General features: G+C 39.2%; 1 pseudogene; it reads left to right on the top strand.

Annotated features, from left to right (window-relative positions):
- The first annotated feature begins 384 nt into the window (after positions 1–384).
- The window catches only part of LOC102122113 (general transcription factor 3C polypeptide 6 pseudogene), a 39460-nt pseudogene continuing 15608 nt past the window's right edge, over positions 385–24236 (top strand).

Genomic DNA, 24236 nt, shown 5'->3' with positions numbered 1-24236 from the left:
CTGGGTCCAGACAGCCTCCTGTTAAATCGTAGCTCCATCTCTTTCTAATAGTGTGACTTATGGAAAGTTAATTTACTTTTTAAGTCTCAGTTTTCTTGTCATTAAAATGAACTAATACCAGTTCCTATTTCATGGAGGCTTAAGGTACTCTGTGGACAACACTCAGCATATTTGGAGAACAAAGTAGGTAAGCAAATGCTTTTCTAAAATACACAACAGCTTGGGGAAATGTTTGAGAATGCTTAACCATTAGTATCCCTTCTTCACAGTGATAAGGCACCATCACTTATGGCTGTCTAGCAAATGAGAGAGTTTCATGAATGGTAACTATTACTACCCAATGAACTTTGGAAGTGAAGCCACACCTGTCCCATGCAGAGTGATATGGTGGAAAGAGTTGAGACGTTAACCACAGCTCCAAACAATGGACAACAGTTACTGTGCAGAAAGTACATGCTGAAGGGTGAGTTAAGGAGGCCTAGTTCCAAATGTTAATAGCCTTGATCTGTGACTGAGCCAGGTCTTGTGGCTCTAAATCCAGTGTTCCTGTGGATGCATATCAAGTGTTCCTGTGGAGCACTGGATTTAGAGCCGCAAGACCTCGCTCAGTCACAGATCAAGACACTGGATTTAGAGACACAAGACCTGGCTCAGTCACAGATCAAGGCCCCACTCACCAACCTCACAGGTCTATCACTGAGGCCAGATGACATGCAGCAGGTATGGAGGCTCCTTCACACACCCTCACACCCCTCGGTACAACCTGTCCCTCATCCTCTGCTCAGGCTCCTCTGCCCAAACATACAAGTCCCTGATGCATCCTCCAAGGCTGCTTCTCACCCTACTTTCTCCCTAGCCAATCACATTCACTCTGGCTTTGAATGCTATCTGTCAACAAATCCAAATTATCCTTAAGATTCAGTTTGCTACCTAATGCCCTGTAACAAATCCCTTCTGCTTAAACCAGCTAGCATGTGATCTATTGCTCATGGCCAAGGTCCCTGATGAACATGCCAATCACTCTGCCATTCAGCTCTTTAAAATCTTCACATCTGTCATACTTGCATGGCATTAAAACAATTTTAAAAATCAGAATAAAGGACTTGCCTATTTATTCTTCCTCATTCCTTGGCACTTTTTATATTCTTACTGTGTATGTTCAATCTATGCCATGTTTTATAGAAATGGTATCATACTCTATATTAACATTCTACAACTTTTTAATTCTCCCTATGTTTTTGAAATGTGTCCATGTTGACACTCATAGACCTACTTCATTCATTTTAGCTGTTCTAAAATATTTTACTAGGTAATTTATCCCTCTGCTACTAGTAGGTATTCAGTTTCCTTCTTTTCTATTGAAAACAGCATTTCCATGAATGTTTTTGTTAAAGTCTGCATGTGCCAGATTGGAATTGCTAGACTGTGAGGGATGCATATCAAGAGCTTTGCTAGATGCTCCCCAAAGTGACTGTGCCAATTTATACTCTCTCTCATCAGCAGTGTTTGAGAGTTCCTGTCTCTTTGTATCCTTATGAACACTTGGCGTTACCCGACTTAAATATTTTGCTACTCTGTTGGTATAAAATGACATCTTTTGGTTTTAATTTGCATTTCTTTGCTTACCACTGAAGTTGAGCATCTTTTCTGGTTTAATGGCCACTTAATTGTCTCTTCTATGAACTGGCCATTCATAACTTTTACCATTTCTCTATTGAGTTTTTTCTCTACATCTACTGATTTGTTGGAGTTCTTTATAAATTCCAAGCTGTTTCTTGATCAATCATGTGCATCATATATCTTCTCCCAATATAAAGGATCAATTGTTTTTTATAGTTTATGCTTTATGTTTCTTATCCTGACCCTTAAATCATAAAGGTATTTTTTATATTTTTTGTAAAAATATTCAAATTATGCTTTTCACATTGATGTCTGAAATTTTAGTGCAAGGTAGGAGTCTATTTTTTTTCCATGTGAATACCAACCTATCTTAGTGCAGCTCTGTTCAATAAATTATCTTAGTGCAATTTATGGAACAGAGCTGTGCTATCCAATACTGTAACTACTAGTCACATGTAAGCTTTTGAGCACTTGAAATGTGACTTGTCCAAATCCAGATGTACTGTGTGTATAATACATACTGGATTTCTTTTTTTTTGGGAGGGTGGGGACAGAATTGTGGCTCATGCCTATAATCCCAACACTTTGGAAGGCCAAGGCAGGTGGATCACCTGAGGTCGGGAGCTCGAGACCAGCCTGACCAACATGAGAAATTCTGTCTCTACTAAAAATACAAAATTAGCTAGGTGTGGTGGCACCTGCCTGTAATCCCAGCTACTCAGGAGGCTGAGGCAGGAGAATCACTTGAACCTGGGAGGTGGAGGTTGTGGTGAGCCGAGATCGTGTCATTGCACTCCAGCCTGGGCAATAATAAGAGGAATACATGCTGAGACTCGGTACAGAATATGTCAATAATTTAATACTGATTACAAGTTTAAATAATATTCTGGATATTTTGTGTTAAAATATATTACTAAAATTTATTTCACCTGTTTCTTTTTACTTTTTGAAATGTGCTACTGGAAAATTTTAAGTTACAAATGTGTAGAAATACAAATACATTGTATTTCTATTGCACAGCTCTAGAATAGACCATCCTTTCTCCCAAAGGGAGAGGGGTCTCCCAATTTGTCATAATGGAATTTCTTTAATTGCACAGGTCTGTTTCTGGACTCTCTTTTCTGATTTGTTAGTCATTTCATCTAGCTCTGTACCAATGCCACACTGTCTTTTAATTTGTATTACTTTATAATAAGTATTAAGATCTTACTCCCTTTCTTGTTCCTTTTCTTCAAAATTATCTTTGTTCTTACATTTCACTCTCACATATGAATTCTAAGACCAGCTAGTCTAGTCTTTCCTATCATCATATCCGAACAAAACCTACTAGGATTTTGATAAGAATGGCATTTGATTTCTATTTTTAGAAAGAAGAGACATCTCCTTTCATAAATATAATACAGCTCTCCTTTAATTTGGGTATTTGTGCCCTTCCATAAGGTTTTTATAATTTTCTACACAAAGTGTATGCCCATATTTTATAATATTTATTCCTAGATACTTTATAGTTTCTGTTGCTATTGTGAATAGATTGTTTCTCATGTACTTTATAATGGGTTATTACGAATATTAGGAACACTGCTTATTTATGTAAGTCTTATCTCTCAAGCTTGCTGAACTCTATTCGTTCTAAATAATCTTCTTGGGCTTTTTGTATAATCATATTGCCTGCAAATATGGACAACTTTGTCCCTTTCCAATTCTCATACTTGTTAAATATTTTATCTTTTTAACTGACCCATACTAATTGTACATATTTATGGGGTACATAGTGATGTTTCAATACATACAAAATATAGTGATCAACAGACCCACAGCTAGTATCACACTGAATGGGGAAAAACTAAAAGCCTTTCCTCTAAGATCTGGAACACAACAAGGATGCTCACTGTCACCACTGTTATTCAACATAGTACTAGAAGTCCTAGCTAGAGCAATCAAACGAGAAGGAAATAAAGGGCATCCAAATTGCAAAGGAAGATGTCAAATTATCTTTATTTGTTGATGATATGATCTTATATTCGGAAAAACCTAAAGACTCCACAAGAAATCTATTAGAACTGATAAATTCAGTAAAGTTGACAGCAGCTAATATTTGGAAGCAACCTAATTGCCCATCAACAGATGAATTGATAAAGAAAATGTGGTATGTGCACACAGTGGAATATTATTCAGCCATAAAAAAGAATGAGATCCAGTCATTTGCAACAACATGGATGGAACTGAAGATCATCGTTTTAAGTAAAATAAGCCAGGGACAGAAAGACAAACCACATGTTCTCACTTTTTTGTGGGATCTAAAAATCAAATCAATTGAACTCATGGACACAGAGAGTAGAAGGATGGTTAGCAGAAGCTGAGAAGGGTACTGGGGGACTGGAGGGGCAGGGATAGTTAATAGGTACCAAAAAAAGAAAGAATGAACAAGACCTGCTATTGGATAGCACAATAGCATGATTATAGTCAATAACTTAATTGTATATTTTTAAATAACTTAGAGAATGTAATTGGATTGTCTGTAACTCAAAGGATAAATACCTGAGAGGATGGATACCCCATTCTCTATGATGTGCTTATTTCACATTGCATGCCTGTATCAAAGTATCTCTTTGCTGTTGAGATGTTAGGGTTTCTTATATATTCTGGATATTAATCCCCTGTTGGATGAATAGTTTACAAATATTTTCTCCCATTTTGTAGGTTGTCTTACACTCTATTGACTGTTTCCTTTGCTGCACAGAAGCTTTTTAATGGACATAATCCCATTTGTTTTTGTTGCCTGTGCTTTTGATGTCTTACTCATAAAATATTTCCCAGAACAATATCCTGAAGCATTTCCCCATGTTTTCGTCTAGTAGTTTTATAGTTTTGGATCTTACATTTAGGTCTTTAATCTAGTTTGAGTTAATTTTGTATATGGCAAGAGGTGGGGGCTCTAGCTTCATTCATCTGTATATGGATATCCAGTTTTACCAGCACCATTTATTGGAGATACTACTCTTCCCTCAAGGAATGTTCTTGGCACCTTTGCCAAAAAATCAGTTTGCTATAGATATGTGCATTAATCTCTGGGTTCTGTATTCTGTTCTGTTGGTCTATGTGTCTTTTATGCCAGCACCATGCTATTTTGATTACTATAGCTTTGTAGTATATTTTTAAGTCTGGTAGTGTGATGCCACCAGCTTTGTTCTTTTTGTTCAGAATTACTTTAGCTATTCCCCAAATAAAAGATCTAGACTAACTGAATGGTTTAAAAACAAGACCCAAATATATGCTACCTATAAGAAATATACCTGTAAAGACACACATAGACTGAAAGTGAAGGGATGGGAAAATATATTATACACAAACAGAAACCAAAAGCGAGCAGGAGTAGCTATACTTAGATAAAATAGACTTTAAGCCAAAAGCTATTTAAAAAGCAAAAACGGACATTATATAATAATAAAGGGATCAATTCAGCAAGAAACATAACAATTGAAAGTATATATACACCCAATACTGGAGCACCCATGCATATAAAGCAAATATTATTAGATCTAAAAGGAGAGAAAGACCCCAATATAATAATAGTTGGGGACTTCAACACCCCACTCTCAGCATTGGACAGATAAGCTAGGCAGAAAATTGGCAAAGAAACATCGGAATTAAACTACACCACAGAACAAATGGACCTAAGAACATTTCATCCAACAGCTACAGAATACACATTCCTTTTATCAGCACATGAAACATTCTGTAGGACTGACCATATGTTAGGACACAAAAGAATTCTCAATAAATTTTTAAAAGTTGAAATCATACCAAATATCTGATGACAACAGAATAAAATTAGAAATCACTAACAAGAGAAACATTTGAAACTATACAAATAAGTGAAAATTAAACATGCTCCTGAGCAACCAATGGGTTAAGAAATTGGGAAGGAAATTTAAAAATTTCTTGAAACAAATAGAAATACAATATATCAAAACCTATGGTACACAGCAAAATCAGTATTAAGAGGCAAGTTTATAGCAATAAATAACTACATCAAAAAAGTAGAAAGACTTCAAATAAATAATCTAATTACACATCTCAAGGAACTAGGAAAGAACAAAGCAAACCCAAAATTAGTAGAACTAATAATGATCAGAGGAGAAATAAATGGCACTGAGACTAAAAAAATGCAAAAGATCAATGAAACAAAAAGTTGATTTCCTAAAAAGATAAATGAAATCAACAAACTATTAGCTAGACTAACAAAGAAAAAAGAGAGAAGACACAAATAAATGAATCAGAGATGAAAAAGGAGATGTCACAATGGATACCACAGAAATACAAAGCATCATTGCAGATGATTATGAACAACTATATACCAATAAATTTGAAAAGCTAGAAGAATTGGAAAAAATCCTAGACAATACAACCTACAAAGAGTGAACCAAGAAGAAATAGAAAACCTGAACAGACCAATAGCAAGTAATGAGATTGAATCAGTAATAAAAAGTGACTCAACAAATAAAAGCCCAGGACCACATGACTTCACTGCTGAATTCTACCAAGATGTTTAAAAAGAATAAAAAATCTTCTCAAACTGTTCCAAAAAAGTTGAAGAGGAGGGAAGTCTCCCTAACTCATTCTATAAGACCAGCATAACCATGATAACAAAACCAGACAAGGACACAGCAAAAAATTTATAGGCCAATATCCCTGGTGAGCATAGATGCAAAAATCTTCAATGAAATACTAGCAAACAGAATCCAACAACACATCAAAAAGATAATACATCATGATCAAGTGGGATTTATCCTAGGGATGCAAGGATGGTTCAACATACACAAATTAATAAATATGTTACATCACATCAACAGAAAAGACAAAAACCATATGATCATCTCAATAAATGCAGAAAAAGCATCTGATAAAATTCAACATTCCTTCACGATGAAAACTCTCAATAAAAAGGAAGTACTTCAACACAATAAAGGTCATAGATGACAGATTTATAGCTAACAACACACTCAGTGAGGCAAAGTGGAAAGCTTTTTCTCTAAGACCTGGAACAAGACAAGATGCCCACTCTCACCACTCTTATTCAATACAGTACTGACAGCCCTACCCAGAGCCATGGGCAAGAGAAAGAAAAGGCACACGAACTGGAGTGGAGGAAGTCAAAATGTCTGTGGATGACATGATCTTGTACACTGAAAAACCTAAACACTCTACCAAAAATCTCTTAGAACTGATAAGTAAATTCAGTAATGTTGCAGGATACAAATTAACTTACAAAAATCAGTAGCCTTTCCATACACAAAAGACAAACTAGCTAAAAAAGAAATCAAGAAGAAAATTCTAGTTACGATAGTTACAAAAAAGTAAAATACATAGAAATAAATTTAACCAAGAAGGGAGAAGACCGCTACAAGGAAAGATACAAAACACTGATGAAATAAATCCAAGAGGATACAAACAAATGGAAGTACATCTCATGCTCATGAATCAGAATAATTAATATTGTTAAAATGACCACACTGCCCAAAGCAATCTACAGAATGTATGCATTCCCTATCAGAATATCAGTGACATTCTTCAAAGAAATTTTTTAAAAATCCTAAAATTCATATGGAACCAATTCTTATAATTCTTATTTCTTCTCTTCTTAATATAGTGGCTAGGACCACTAGAGATGAAAGCAGTCATCCTCACCTTGTTTCTGACTTTAATGAGACTATAGCTAAAGTTTCACCATTAAATGTGATGTTTGTTGTAATTTCTACACTAATGATTCTCAAACTTGGTGTATGTCAGAATCACTTCAAGAACTAAAAAGAACACAGATGCCAAGTTTGTTTAAAAAAGAAAGGGTCTGGACCTTTGTATTTTTACCAAGCTTCTCAGGTGATTCAGTTACCCATCAAAGAAAGTTCCCTTGTAGTTCTAAAGAAATAATCTTTTTAAAAAAGCACACATGGGTGGTGTTTTATTAAGTGCTTTTTTTCTGAAATCTCTGAAGATGATCTTTAGGTCCTATTTTCTCTTTTACCCTGTTAAGCTGGTATGTTACATAAACAGATTTCTTAATGTTAAGCCACCATTGTGCTCCCAGGAAATTTTTAACCTGGTCATATGTAATATGTTTTTTTTAATATGGTGCTTTAATATAATATCTAGTGTGTTCTTCCTTTCTTTCCCTTCCTATCTTCCTTTCTTTCATTTTTTAGAATTTACATCAAGCTTCAAATGTGAAAGCGGCTTATAACTGTCTTTGAATAGCACCTATTACATTTTTTGTCTCATAAGAGGAGTCGCGTAGCTTTCTCTATTATTGTTCTTTTCTCTGAAAGAGCTTGAATAAAATTAGTAAATTAGTATTAGGTTCAGCTGGAAATGGCAGAAAACCCCAAATTGCAATCAACAAAATGGAAGTTGACGTTTCGCTCATATCAAATCCAGGTGGGTGGTGTTGGTCTGGCATGGCAGCTGCATACTCATCAGAGACACAGGCTCCTTCTGTCTGCTTGTTTGTTGCCATGGAGATCTCCCACCTGTGGTTCCCTCAGACAGCACTGCCTTCTCCTACAGGCTTCATGAAACTGTCTTCACAACCCTGGCTTCCAAAAAACATGACCCTTGCCCACCAACCCCAACATCTTTCTCTGCTAGAATTGCTGGACCTAGATTGGGTCCCTTTCACATCTAAGCAATCACCAGATTCCACTCGGCCCACGGTAATGAATACATCTCTACCACACCATTGGTAAAGGGCAGCTCACTCCACTGCAGCCTCTCTGCTCAACCTATTAGCCATTGGGTAGCCCTTTACCTTTAACCCTCTGGTCATGAGTCAGGTATCTCTGACTCCTTCCCTTTTCTTGCACACTATATGGAGAGCATCAGCAAAGCTTATTGGCTTTACTTCAGAGTATCTTCACAAACTTACCACTTGCCCCATCTCCACTGCCACTACTCTGGTCCAAGTCACCACTGTCTCTCACTGGACATCTGTAACAGCCTCCTAACTCAGCTTCTTGCTTCTGCCCTTGCCTCTCTCCAACCCCACATCCCAACCCTAAGAGTCTATCCCAGCACAGTGAGTAGAGGGATCCTGTTAAAAGCTATGGTAAATGTCACCACTATGCCTAAAACCCTCCACTGGTTTCCCATCTTACTCAGAATAAAAGTCAATGTCTTTACAGTGGATGCCCCAGGCCTATGTACGTGACTTCTTTAGATCTCCATAAATTCTCCCCACCTCCTCTCATACTATTATGGCCTTGGCTCACTGTATTTCAGACTTGGTCAGGCCCTTCTGCTGTTCCTTCAACATGCGAGGCACATTCGAGTCCTAGGGGGTTTGGCCATTGCTCTTCCTTCTGCCTGGAATGCTCTTTCACCATTTATTTGAGTGGCTACTTCTCTTTCCCTCTTCAGGTCTTTGGAACTAAAGCTTGGACACACAGCAACATGCATCACCCACTGCAGGCTAGAACTCACAGCGAGAGGGATCAGCAAAAACAGGGTCTCCTTCTCTGCATACCCAGTAGAGATGCATCCTAGGCAGAGGCCCAGATGGATACACCATTGGAGTTGGCTGCACGACATGGAACTCCCCTGGGTCGCTCTCCTTTTTATAAGGCAAAGATGAGAGTGGCTTTGCAGGAGAGAAATAAAAATTTTAGACCCAGGTGCCAAGTATTCCAAGCTTGGGTGCCACATGCTTAAGGAAAGTTCTATAAAATGCCAGCCTGCCAAGCACTTGGAATTCTTAGAGGCTCCTGATCCAGTGAGAAGCTGAGTCTAAGCACAGTCCCTCCCAGTATGAGAAAGAGAGGGAGCCCTGGAGTCATCACTAGACAATTCTGTTTATTCCACTGGGGGTTGTCTGTTATTTTTTTTAATTTCTTCTTTTGAAATAATTCAAATTTGGAAAAATAGTCCAGAGTAACCTTCACCCTGCTTCCCCAGTGGTGACATTTTGCATAATTATAGTACATTATCAACACCAGGAAACTGACCAGTTCACAAGACTATAGACCTTACTCAGTTTTCACAAGGCCTTAAACCTATACCCACGTGTTTGTGTGTGTGTGTGTGTAGTTTTATGCAATTTCATCGAATGTATAGATTTATTCATCCACCACCACAATCAAGATATAATCTGTCCAGGCATTCTGGCTCACACCTCCAATCTCAGTGCTTTAGGAGGAGGCGAAGGCAGGAGGATCACTTGAGCCCAGGAGTTAGAGACCAGCCTGGGCAACAGCAAGACCTCATCTCTAAAACAAAAAAAAAAAAAGTGAGACATGGTAGTGCATACCTGTAGTCCCAGCTACTCAGGGGGCTGAGGTGGGAGGATCACCTAAGTCCAGGAGTTTGATGATGCAGTGAGCTATGATTGCACCACCGCACTCTAGCCTCAATGTGGCATTGATTATCACAGGTGAGTGGATCGCTGGGGTCATGAGCCATGATCCAAGAAGCATGGGGTCACCAAAGGTCAGCCTTAGGGCCATGAGTGTTTCCTCATGGAGCCAACCTAAATCTTGACCAGAGATGGGTTTTCTAGGAGGGATGCTCCTAGGAGATCTGGATCTTATGCATCTAAAATCTATCACCACAACAGCACTCCTTCCTGCTCCCTCTTTGTATTCATATCCACCCACTACTGTGCTCCCCATCCCTGTCCCCTAGCAACCACTAACATCTGTTCTCCAGATCTACAACTTTGTCATTTTGAGAATGTTATATAAACAGATTCAAACACTATGAAACCTCTTGAGATTGGCTCTTTTTCACTCAGCATCATTTTCTGGAGATTCAGTCAAGCTGTGGCTTGCATCTGGAGTTTTTTTTCCTTTTTTATTGCTGAGACGTACTTCCCAGGATGGCAATACTACAGTTTGTTTTGTCATCCCTTCACTGAAGGACATCTGGATTGTTTCCAGTTTGGGGATATAATGAATAAAGGGACTATGAACATTCATGTACAGGTTTGTGTGTGCATCTCTGTATCAGTCTGTTCTCATACTGCTATAAAGAAATACCTGAGATTGGGTAATTTATAAAGAAAAAAGGTTTAATTGGCTCACAGTTCCACAAGCTGTACAGAAAGCACGGCTGGGGAAGGCCTCAGGAAACTTACAATCATGGCAGAAGGCAAAGGGGAAACAGGCACGTCTTACTCAGCCAGGGGAGGAGGTGGAGAAAGGAGGAGAGGTGCTACACACTTTTAAAAAGCCAGATCTTTTCCTCCTCCGTTCCAAGATGGCTAAATAGGAACAGCTCTGGACTGCAGCTCCCGACTGCAGCTTCCAGCGTGATCAACACAGAAGATGGTGATTTCTGCATTTCCAACGGAGGCAACTGGTTCTCATTGGGACTGGTTGGACAGTGGGTGCAGCCCACAAAAGGCGAGCCAAAGCAGGGCAGGGCATCACCTCACCCGGGAAACGCAAGGGGTCGGGGGATTTCCCTCTCCTAGCCAAGGGAAGCTGTGACAGACTGTACCTGGAAAATTGGGACATTCCTGCCCAAATACTGCACTTTTCCAACCGTTTTAGCAAATGGCACACCAGGAGATAATATCCTGCGCCTGGCTTGGCAGTTCCCACACCCATGGAGCCTTGCTCACTGCTGGCACAGCAGTCTGAGATCAACGTGCCAGGCAGCACCCTGGCAGGGGGACGGGCATCCACCATTGCTGAGGCTTGAGGAGGTAAACAAAGCAACTGGGGAAGCTCCACCTGGGCGGAGCCCACTGCAGCTCTGCAAGGCCTGCTGCCTCTATAGACCCAACCTCTGGGGGCAGGGCATAGCTGAACAAAAGGCAGCAGAAACTTCTACAGACTTAAACATCTCTGTCTGAAGGCTCTGAAGACAGCAGTGGTTCTCCCAGCATGGCATTTGAGCAGACCTGCAGCTGAGGGACCTGACTCTTAGAAAGAAAACTAAGAAACAGAAAGGAATAGCATTAACATCAACAGAAAGGACATCTACACCAAAACCCCATCTGTAGGTTACCAGCATCAAAAACCAAAGGTAGATAAAACCACCAAGATGGGAGAAATTATAGCAGAAAAGCTGAAAATTCTAAAAACCAGAGTGCCTCTTCTCCAAAGGATCTCAGCTCCTCACCAGCAATGGAACAAAGCTGGACAGAGAGTGACTTTGATGAGCTGACAGAAGTAGGCTTCAGAAGGTCGGTAATAACAAACTTCTCCAAGCCAAAGAAGGATGTTCGAACCCATCGCAAGGAAGCTAAAAACCTTGAAAAAAGATTAGACGAATGGCTACCTAGAATAAACACTGTAGAGAAGACCTTAAATGACCTGATGGAGCTGAAAACCATGGCACAAGAACTACATGACACATGCAGAAAAGCTTCAATAGCCTATTCCATCAAGTGGAAGAAAGGGTATCAGTGACTGAAGATCAAATTAATGAAATAAAGCAAGAGGAGAAGTTTAGTGCAAACAGAGTAAAAAGAAATGAACAAAGCCTCCAAGAAATATGGGACTAGGTGAAAAGACCAAATCTATGTTTGATTGGTGTACCTGAAAGTGACAGGGAGAATGGAGCCAAGTTGGAAAATACTCTTCAGGATATTATCCAGGAGAACTTCCCCAACCTAGCAAGGCAGGCCAACATTCAAACTCAGAAAATACAGAGAACACCACAAAGATATGCCTCGAGAAGAGCAACCTCAATACACATAATCATCAGATTCACCAAGGTTGAAATGAAGGAAAACATGTTAAGGGTAGCCAGAAAGAAAGGTCTCATTACCCACAAACAGAAGCCCATCAGACTAACAGCAGATCTCTCAACAGAAATTCTACAAGCCAGAAGAGAGTGGGGGCCAATATTCAACATTCTTTTTTTTTTTTTAATTTATTTATTATTATTATTATACTTTAAGTTCTAGGGTACATGTGCATAACGTGCAGGTTTGTTACATATGTATACTTGTGCCATGTTGGTGTGCTGCACCCATCAACTCGTCAGCACCCATCAACTCGTCATTTACATCAGGTATAACTCCCAATGCAATCCCTCCCCCCTTCCCCCTCCCCATGATAGGCCCCGGTGTGTGATGTTCCCCTTCCCGAGTCCAAGTAATCTCATTATTCAGTTCCCACCTATGAGTGAGAACATGCGGTGTTTGGTTTTCTGTTCTTGTGATAGTTTGCTAAGAATGATGGTTTCCAGCTGCATCCATGTCCCTACAAAGGACACAAACTCATCCTTTTTTATGGCTGCATAGTATTCCATGGTGTATATGTGCCACATTTTCTTAATCCAATCTGTCACTGATGGACATTTGGGTTGATTCCAAGTCTTTGCTATTGTGAATAGTGCCGCAATAAACATACGTGTGCATGTGTCTTTATAGCAGCATAATTTATAATCCTTTGGGTATATACCCAGTAATGGGATGGCTGGGTCATATGGTACATCTAGTTCTAGATCCTTGAGGAATCGCCATACTGTTTTCCATAATGGTTGAACTAGTTTACAATCCCACCAACAGTGTAAAAGTGTTCCTATTTCTCCACATCCTCTCCAGCACCTGTTGTTTCCTGACTTTTTAATGATGGCCATTCTAACTGGTGTGAGATGGTATCTCATTGTGGTTTTGATTTGCATTTCTCTGATGGCCAGTGATGATGAGCATTTTTTCATGTGTCTGTTGGCTGTATGAATGTCTTCTTTTGAGAAATGTCTGTTCATATCCTTTGCCCACTTTTTGATGGGGTTGTTTTTTTCTTGTAAATTTGTTGGAGTTCTTTGTAGGTTCTGGATATTAGCCCTTTGTCAGATGAGTAGATTGCAAAAATTTTCTCCCATTCTGTAGGTTGCCTGTTCACTCTGATGGTAGTTTCTTTTGCTGTGCAGAAGCTCTTTAGTTTAATTAGATCCCATTTGTCAATTTTGGCTTTTGCTGCCGTTGCTTTTGGTGTTTTAGACATGAAGTCTTTTCCCATGCCTATGTCCTGAATGGTACTACCTAGGTTTTCCTCTAGGATTTTTATGGTATTAGGTCTAACATTTAAGTCTCTAATCCATCTTGAATTAATTTTTGTATAAGGAGTAAGGAAAGGATCCAGTTTCAGCTTTCTACTTATGGCTAGCCAATTTTCCCAGCACCATTTATTAAATAGGGAATCCTTTCCCCATTTCTTGTTTCTCTCAGGTTTGTCAAAGATCAGATGGCTGTAGATGTGTGGTATTATTTCTGAGGACTCTGTTCTGTTCCATTGGTCTATATCTCTGTTTTGGTACCAGTACCATGCTGTTTTGGTTACTGTAGCCTTGTAGTATAGTTTGAAGTCAGGTAGCGTGATGCCTCCAGCTTTGTTCTTTTGACTTAGGATTGTCTTGGAGATGCGGGCTCTTTTTTGGTTCCATATGAACTTTAAAGCAGTTTTTTCCAATTCTGTGAAGAAACTCATTGGTAACTTGATGGGGATGGCATTGAATCTATAAATTACCTTGGGCAGTATGGCCATTTTCACGATATTGATTCTTCCTATCCATGAGCATGGTATGTTCTTCCATTTGTTTGTGTCCTCTTTTATTTCACTGAGCAGTGGTTTGTAGTTCTCCTTGAAGAGGTCCTTCACATCCCTTGTAAGTTGGACCTAGGTATTTTATTCTCTTTGAAGCAATTGTGAATGGAAGTTCATTCCTGATTTGGCTCTCTGTTTGTCTGTTACTGGTGTATAAGAATGCTTGTGATTTTTGCACATTAATTTTGTATCCTGAGACTTTGCTGAAGTTGCTTATCAGCTTAAGGAGATTTTGGGCTGAGACAATGGGGTTTTCTAAATATACAATCATGTCATCTGCAAAGAGGGACAATTTGACTTCTTCTTTTCCTAACTGAATACCCTTTATTTCTTTCTCTTGCCTAATTGCCCTAGCCAGAACTTCCAACACTATGTTGAATAGGAGTGATGAGAGAGGGCATCCCTGTCTTGTGCCAGTTTTCAAAGGGAATTTTTCCAGTTTTTGCCCATTCAGTATGATATTGGCTGTGGGTTTGTCATAAATAGCTCTTATTATTTTGAGGTACGTTCCATCAATACCGAATTTATTGAGCGTTTTTAGCATGAAGGGCTGTTGAATTTTGTCAAAAGCCTTTTCTGCATCTATTGAGATAATCATGTGGTTCTTGTCTTTGTTTCTGTTTATATGCTGGATTATGTTTATTGATTTGCGAATGTTGAACCAGCCTTGCATCCCAGGGATGAAGCCCACTTGATCATGGTGGATAAGCTTTTTGATGTGTTGCTGAATCCGGTTTGCCAGTACTTTATTGAGGATTTTTGCATCGATGTTCATCAGGGATATTGGTCTAAAATTCTCTTTTTTTGTTGTGTCTCTGCCAGGCTTTGGTATCAGGATGATGTTGGCCTCATAAAATGAGTTAGGGAGGATTCCCTCTTTTTCTATTGATTGGAATAGTTTCAGAAGGAATGGTACCAACTCCTCCTTGTACCTCTGGTAGAATTCAGCTGTGAATCCATCTGGTCCTGGACTTTTTTTGGTTGGTAGGCTATTAATTATTGCCTCAATTTCAGAGCCTGCTATTGGTCTATTCAGGGATTCAACTTCTTCCTGGTTTAGTCTTGGAAGAGTGTAAGTGTCCAGGAAATTATCCATTTCTTCTAGATTTTCCAGTTTATTTGCGTAGAGGTGTTTATAGTATTCTCTGATGGTAGTTTGTATTTCTGTGGGGTCGGTGGTGATATCCCCTTTATCATTTTTAATTGCGTCGATTTGATTCTTCTCTCTTTTCTTCTTTATTAGTCTTGCTAGTGGTCTGTCAATTTTGTTGATCTTTTCAAAAAACCAACTCCTGGATTCATTGATTTTTTGGAGGGTTTTTTGTGTCTCTATCTCCTTCAGTTCTGCTCTGATCTTAGTTATTTCTTGCCTTCTGCTAGCTTTCGAATTTGTTTGCTCTTGCTTCTCTAGTTCTTTTAATTGCGATGTTAGAGTGTCAATTTTAGATCTTTCCTGCTTTCTCTTGTGGGCATTTAGTGCTATAAATTTCCCTCTACACACTGCTTTAAATGTGTCCCAGAGATTCTGGTATGTTGTATCTTTGTTCTCATTGGTTTCAAAGAACATCTTTATTTCTGCCTTCATTTCGTTATTTACCCAGTAGTCATTCAGGAGCAGGTTGTTCAGTTTCCATGTAGTTGAGCGGTTTTGATTGAGTTTCTTAGTCCTGAGTTCTAGTTTGATTGCACTGTGGTCTGAGAGACAGTTTGTTATAATTTCTGTTCTTGTACATTTGCTGAGGAGTGCTTTACTTCCAATTACGTGGTCAATTTTGGAGTAAGTATGATGTGGTGCTGAGAAGAATGTATATTCTGTTGATTTGGGGTGGAGAGTTCTATAGATGTCTATTAGGTCTGCTTGCTGCAGAGATGAGTTCAATTCCTGGATATCCTTGTTAACTTTCTGTCTCGTTGATCTGTCTAATGTTGACAGTGGGGTGTTGAAGTCTCCCATTATTATTGTATGGGAGTCTAAGTCTCTTTGTAAGTCTCTAAGGACTTGCTTTATGAATCTGGGTGCTCCTGTATTGGGTGCATATATATTTAGGATAGTTAGCTCTTCCTGTTGAATTGATCCCTTTACCATTATGTAATGGCCTTCTTTGTCTCTTTTGATCTTTGATGGTTTAAAGTCTGTTTTATCAGAGACTAGTATTGCAACCCCTGCTTTTTTTTGTTCTCCATTTGCTTGGTAAATCTTCCTCCATCCCTTTATTTTGAGCCTATGTATGTCTCTGCGTGTGAGATGGGTCTCCTGAATACAGCAGACTGATGGGTCTTGACTCTTTATCCAGTTTGCCAGTCTATGTCTTTTAATTGGAGCATTTAGTCCATTTACATTTAAGATTAATATTGTTATGTGTGAACTTGATCCTGCCATTATGATATTAACTGGTTATTTTGCTCGTTAGTTGATGCAGTTTCTTCCTAGCCTCGATGGTCTTTACATTTTGGCATGTTTTTGCAATGGCTGGTACCGGTTGTTCCTTTCCATGTTTAGTGCTTCCTTCAGGGTCTCTTGTAAGGCAGGCCTAGTGGTGACAAAATCTCTAAGCATTTGCTTATCTGTAAAGGATTTTATTTCTCCTTCACTTACGAAACTTAGTTTGGCTGGATATGAAATTCTGGGTTTAAAATTCTTTTCTTTAAGAATGTTGAATATTGGCCCCCACTCTCTTCTGGCTTGTAGAGTTTCTGCCGAGAGATCTGCTGTTAGTCTGATGGGCTTCCCTTTGTGGGTAACCCGACCTTTCTCTCTGGCTGCCCAGATTTTTTCCTTCATTTCAACTTTGGTGAATCTGGCAATTATGTGTCTTGGAGTTGCTCTTCTCGAGGAGTATCTTTGTGGCGTTCTCTGTATTTCCTGGATTTGAATGTTGGCCTGCCCTACTAGGTTGGGGAAGTTCTCCTGGATGATATCCTGAAGAGTGTTTTCCAACTTGGTTCCATCTTCCCCCTCACTTTCAGGCACCCCAATCAGACGTAGATTTGGTCTTTTTACATAATCCCATACTTCTTGCAGGCTTTGTTCATTTCTTTTTCCTCTTTTTTCTTTTGGTTTCTCTTCTCGCTTCATTTCATTCATTTGATCCTCAATCGCTGATACTCTTTCTTCCAGTTGATCGAGTCGGTTACTGAAGCTTGTGCATTTGTCACGTATTTCTCGTGTCATGGTTTTCATCTCTTTCATTTCGTTTATGACCTTCTCTGCATTAATTACTCTAGCCATCAATTCTTCCACTTTTTTTTCAAGATTTTTAGTTTCTTTGCGCTGGGTACTTAATTCCTCCTTTAGCTCTGAGAAGTTTGATGGACTGAAGCCTTCTTCTCTCATCTCGTCAAAGTCATTCTCCGTCCAGCTTTGATCCATTGCTGGCGATGAGCTGCACTCCTTTGCCGGGGGAGATGCGCTCTTATTTTTGGAATTTCCAGCTTTTCTGCCCTGCTTTTTCCCCATCTTTGTGGTTTCATCTGCCTCTGGTCTTTGATGATGGTGATGTACTGATGGGGTTTTGGTGTAGGTGTCCTTCCTGTTTGATAGTTTTCCTTCTAACAGTCAGGACCCTCAGCTGTAGGTCTGTTGGAGATTGCTTGAGGTCCACTCCAGACCCTGTTTGCCTCAGTTGAAAATGCAGAAATCACCGGTCTTCTGTGTTGCTCGCGCTGGGAGTTGGAGACTGGAGCTGTTCCTATTCGGCCATCTTGCTCCGCCCCCTTCTCAACATTCTTAAAGAAAAGAATTTTCAACCCAGAATTTCATATCCAGGCAAACTAAGTTTCATTAGTGAAGGAGAAAGAAAATCCTTTACAGACAAGCAAATGCTGAGAGATATTGTCACCACCAGGCCTGCCTTACAAGAGCTCCTGAAGGAAGCACTAAACACGGAAAGTAACAATCAGTACCAGCCACTGCAAAAACATGTCACATTGTAAAGACCATCAATGCTAGGAAGAAATTGCATCAACTAATGGGCAAAATAACCAGCTAACATCATAATGACAGGATCAAATTCACACATAATGATATTAACCTTAAATGTAAATGGATTAAATGCCCCAATTAAAAGACACATACTGGCGAATTGGATAAAGAGTCAAGACCCATCAGTGTGCTGTATTGAGGAGACACATCTCACGTGCAGAGACACACATAGGCTCAAAATAAAGGGATGGAAGAAGATCTACCAAGCAAATGGAAAGCAAAAAAGAAGCAGGAGTTGCAATCCTAGTCTCTGACAAAACAGATTTTAAACCAACAAAAATCAAAAGAGACAAAGAAGGCCATTACATAATGGTAAAGGTATCAATTCAACACGAAGAGCTAACTATCCTAAATATATATGCACCCAATACAGGAGCACCCAGATTCATAAAGCAAGTCCTTAGAGATCTACAAAGAGACTTAGACTCCCACACAATAATAATGGGAAACTTTAACACATTGTAAATATTAGACAGATCAATGAGGTTCCAGGACTTGAACTCAGCTCTGTACCAAGTGGACCTAATAGATATTTGCAGAACACTCCACCCCAAATCAACAGAATATACATTCTTCTCAGCACCACATCGCACTTATTCCAAAATTGACCACATAGTTGGAGGTAAAGCACTCCTGAGCAAATGTAAAAGAACAGAAATCATAACAAACTGTCTCTCAGACCACAGTGCAATCAAATTAGAACTCAGGATTAAGAAACTCACTCAAAACCACACAACTACATGGAAACTGAACAACCTGCTCCTGAATGACTACTGGGTAAATAACGAAATGAAGGCAGAAATAAAGATGTTCTTTGAAACCAATGAGAACAAAGATACAACATACCAGAATCTCTGGGACACATTTAAAGCAGTGTGTAGAGGGAAATTTATAGCACTAAATGCCCACAACAGAAAGCAGGAAAGATTTAAAACTGACACCCTAACATCACAATTAAAAGAACTAGAGAAGCAAGGGCAAACAAATTCGAAAGCTAGCAGAAGGCAAGAAACTAAGATCAGAGCAGAACCAAAGGAGCTACAGACACAAAAAACCCTTCAAAAAAATCAATGAATCCAGGAGGTGGTTTTTTGAAAAGATCAACAAAATTGATAGACCACTAGCAAAACTAATAAAGAAGAAAAAAGAGAAGAATCAAATAGACACAATAAAAAAAATGATAAAGGGGATATCACCACTGATCCCACAGAAATACAAACTACCCTCAAATAATACTATAAACACCTCTATGAAATAAACTAGAAAATCTAGAAGAAATGGATAAAGTCCTGGTCACATACACCCTCCAAAAACTAAACCAAGAAGAAGTTGAATCCCTGAATAGACCAATAACAGGCTCTGAAATTGAGGCAATAATTAATAGCCTACCAACCAAAAGAAGTCCAGGACCAGACGGATTCACAGCCGAATTCTACCACAGGTACAAAGAGGAGCTGGTACCATTCCTTCTGAAACTATCCCAATCAACAGAAAAAGAGGGAATCCTCCCTAACTCATTTTATGAGGCCAGCATTGTCCTGATACCAAAGCCTGGCAGAGACACAACAAAAAAAGAGAATTTTAGACCAATATCACTGATAAACACTGATGCAAAAATCCTCAACAAAATATTGGCAGACTGAATCCAGCAGCACATCAAAAAGCTTATCCACCACGATCAAGTTGGCTATATCCCTGGGATGCAAGGCTGGTTCAACATATGCAAATCAATAAACGTAATCCATCACATAAACAGAACCAATGACAAAAACCACATGATTATCTCAAAAGATGCAGAAAAGGCCTTCAACAAAATTAAACAGCCCTTTATGCTAAAAACTTTCAATAAACTAGGTATTGATGGAACACATCTCAAAATAATAAGAGCTATTTATGACAAACCCACAGCCAATATCATACTGAATGGGCAAAAACTGGAAGTATTCCCTTTGAAAAGTGGCACAAGACAGGGATGCCCTCTCTCACCACCCCTATTCAACATAGTGTTGGAAGTTCTGGCCAGGGCAATCAGGCAAGAGAAAGAAATAAAGGGTATTCAATTAGGAAAAGAGGAAGTCAAATTGTCCCTGTTTGCAGATGACATGATTGTACATTTAGAAATCCCCATCATCTCAGCCCAAAATCTCCTTAAGCTGATAAGCAACTTCAGCAAAGTCTCGGGATACAAAATCAATGTGCAAAAATCACAAGCATTCCTATACACCAATAACAGACAAACAGCCAAATCATGAGTGAACTCCCATTCACAATTGCTACAAAGAGAAAAAATACCTAGGAATCCAACTTACAAGGGATATGAAGGACCTCTTCAAGGAGAACTACAAACCACTGCTCAACGAAATAAAAGAGGACACAAACAAATGGAAAAAACTCCATGCTCACGGATAGGAAGAATCAATCTCATGAAAATAGCCATACTGCCCAAGGTAATTTATAGATTCAATGCCATCCCCATCAAGCTACCAATGACTTTCTTCACAGAATTGGAAAAAACTAAAGTTCATGTGGAACCAAAAAAGAGCCCGCATTGCCAAGACAATCCTAAGCAACAAGAACAAAGTTGGAGGCATCACGCTACCTGACTTCAAACTATACTACAAGGCTACAGTAACCAAAACAGCATGGTACTGGTACCAAAACAGAGAGATAGACCAATGAAACAGAACAGAGGCCTCAGATATAGCACCACACATCTACAACCATCTGATCTTTGACAAACCTGACAAAAACAAGAAATGGGGAAAGGATTCCCTATTTAACAAATGGTGCTGGGAAAACTGGCTAGCCATATGTAGAAAGCTGAAACTGGATCCCTTCCTTATACCTCATACAAAAATTAATTCAAGATCAATTAAAGACTTAAATGTTAGACCTAAAAACCATAAAAACCCAGAGGAAAACGTAGGCAATACCATTCAGGACATAGGCATGGGCAAGGACTTCATGAGTAAAACACCAAAAGCAATGGCAACAAAAGCCAAAATAGATAAATGGGATCTAATTAAACTAAAGAGCTTCTGCTCAGCAAAAGAAACTACCATCAGAGTAAACAGGCAACCTACAGAATAGGAGAAAATTTTTGCAATCTACCCATCTGACAAAGGGCTAATTCCAGAATCTACAAAGAACTCAAACTAATTTACAAGAAAAAAAAACAAACAACCCCATCAAAAAGTGGGCAAAGGATATGAACAGACACTTCTCAAAAGAAGACATTTATGCAGCCAACAGACACATGAAAAAATGCTCATCATCACTGGCCATCAGAGAAATGCAAATCAAAACCACAATGAGATACCACCTCACACCAGTTAGAATGGCCATCATTAAAAAGTCAGGAAACAACAGATGCTGGAGAGGATGTGGAGAAATAGGAATGCTTTTTACACTGTTGGTGGGAGTGTAAACTAGTTCAAACATTGTGGAAGACAGTGTGGCGATTCCTCAAGGATCTAGAACTAGAAATACCATTTGACCCAGTGATCCCATTACTGGGTATATACCCAAAGGATTATTAATCATGCTACTATAAAGACACATGCACGTGTATGTTTATTGCAGCACTATTCACAACAGCAAAAACTCGGAACCAACCCAAATGTCCATCAATGATAGGCTGGATTAAGAAAATGTGGCACATATACACCATGGAATACTATGCAGCCATCCATAAAAAAGGATAAGTTCATGTCCTTTGCAGGACATGGATGAAGCGGGAAATCATGATTCTCAGGAAACTATCACAAGGACAGAAAACCAAACACCGCATGTTCTCACTCATAGGTGGGAACTGAACAAGGAGAACTCTTGGACACAGGGCAGGGAACATCACACACGGGGGCCTGTCATGGGGTCGGAGGCAGGGGGAGAGATAGCATTAGAAGAAATACCTAATGTAAATGATGAGTTAATGGATGCAGTAAACCAACATGGCAGATGTATACCTAAGTAACAAACCTGCACATTGTGCACATGTACCCTGGAACTTAAAGTATATATATACATATATTTTTTAAAAAGCCAGATATTGCGATAACTCACTATCATGAGAACAGTACCAAAGGGGAAATCCACCCCCAGTCTCCAATCTCCTCCCACCAGGCCCCACCTCCAACACTGGGGATTGCAATTTAACATGAGATTTTCACGGGGACACGGACACAAACCATATCAATCTCTTTAAGATCAATGCCTGCAAGTGCAGTTGCTGGGTTATATTTGCATGTTCAGTTTAAGAAACGGCCAAATTTTCCAGAGCCAGTGTGCCATTCTACCCTCCCACCAGCAATATGTGAGTGATCAAGCCTCCGCTCACCCTCACCAGCATTCCGTGTTGACACTATTTTTTTTATTGTAGCCATTCTGATCAGAGAATATTGCTATTTCACTGTAGTTCTAATTTTCAGTTCACTACTGATTTAGTGATACAAGAACATCTTTTCATGTGCTTGTCATGTCTTTTTAGTAAAATGGCTGTTCATATCTTTTGCACATTTTATACTTGGATTATTTATTTTTTCACTGCTGAGTTTTGAGAATTCTTTGTATACTCCAGATAGAAGGCATTTGTCAAACATGAGGTTTGCAAATACTTTCTCCTGGTCAGTAGTCTGACTTTCCATCTTCTTAGACTCTTTTTCAGACCAAAAGTTTTTTTCTTAATTTTGATGAAGTCCAACTTAGAAATTTTTTCTTTTATGGGTCGCACTTAGTCATGTCTAAGAACTCTGCCCAGCTTTAGGTCCAGAAGAGGTATTTTATTCTCAAAGTTTTTCTGTTATACATTTTATACTTATGTCTATGATCTATTATAAATGTATAAATTAGGCCAGGCGCGGTGGCTCAAGCCTGTAATCCCAGCACTTTGGGAGGCCAAGACGGGCGGATCACGAGGTCAGGAGATGGAGACCATCCTGGCTAACACAGTGAAACCCCGTCTCTACTAAAAAATACAAAAAACTAGCCAGGCGAGGTGGCAGGCGCCTGTGGTCCCAGCTGCTCGGGAGGCTGAGGCAGGAGAATGGCGTGAATCCGGGAGGCGGAGCTTGCAGTGAGCTGAGATCCGGCCACTGCACTCCAGCCTGGGCTACAGAGCGAGACTCCATCTCAAAAAAAAAAAAAAAAAATGCATAAATTGATGTTATATTGTATAATGGTTACAGCAAGGCTCATTTTCTGCCTATATGTATCCAATTGTCTCAAGACCATCTGTTGAATCAACTATCCTTCCTTCAATGAAGTACTTTTGCATCTTTGTCAAAAATTAATTGGGCATATTTGTTTTGGTCTGTTTCGGGGTTCTCTTTTTCTGTCCCATTGACTTAAGTGTCCATTCTTTGCTGTCTTAATTACTCTAGTTATATAGTAAGTCTTACCATCAACTAGAGTGATTCCTCCCACTTTATTCTTCTTTTTCAAAATTGTCATAGCTATTACAATATTTTTTTTTTTGCTTATCCACATAAATTTTAGAATAAGCTTATCTATATCTACAAAAAATTGTTGGAATTGTTTTTTATTTTAAAAATCTGTTAAAAGTATATTTTAATATAGGTTTAACAGTTTAGGAAGAACTAACCACCTTACTGAGTCTTTCAATCCATGAACACAGTATATCTCTCCATTTATTTAGATCTTCATTATTGCTTTCATCAGTGTTTTATAATTTGCAGCATAGAAGTTCTTTGCATGTTTTGCTAGATTTATACCTAGCATTTCTCTTTTTTCAGTCAGGGAGTAGAGGGAGTGATTGTATATGGTGTTGTTTTAACTTCTTTTTTCTGCATAATTGTGGATCCACACGATTGTTGCTAGCGCATATAAATTTGAATAATTTTTGTGTGCTGATCTTGGATGGTGCAACTTTGCTGGACTCACATTTTTTTTTTTTTTTTTTGAGACGGAGTCTCGCGCTGTGTCACCCAGGCTGGAGTGCAGTGGCGCGATCTCAGCTCACTGCAAGCTCCGCCTCCCGGGTTCACGCCATTCTCCTGCCTCAGCCTCCGAGTAGCTGGGACTACAGGCGCCCGCTACCACGCCCGGCTAGTTTTTTGTATTTTTAG

The sequence above is a fragment of the Macaca fascicularis genome, chromosome 3, assembly GCF_037993035.2.
Source record: "Macaca fascicularis isolate 582-1 chromosome 3, T2T-MFA8v1.1".
Lineage (NCBI taxonomy): Eukaryota > Metazoa > Chordata > Mammalia > Primates > Cercopithecidae > Macaca > Macaca fascicularis.
Note: the sequence above shows the minus strand (reverse complement) of the source record. Positions and strands in the feature narration are given on the sequence as shown.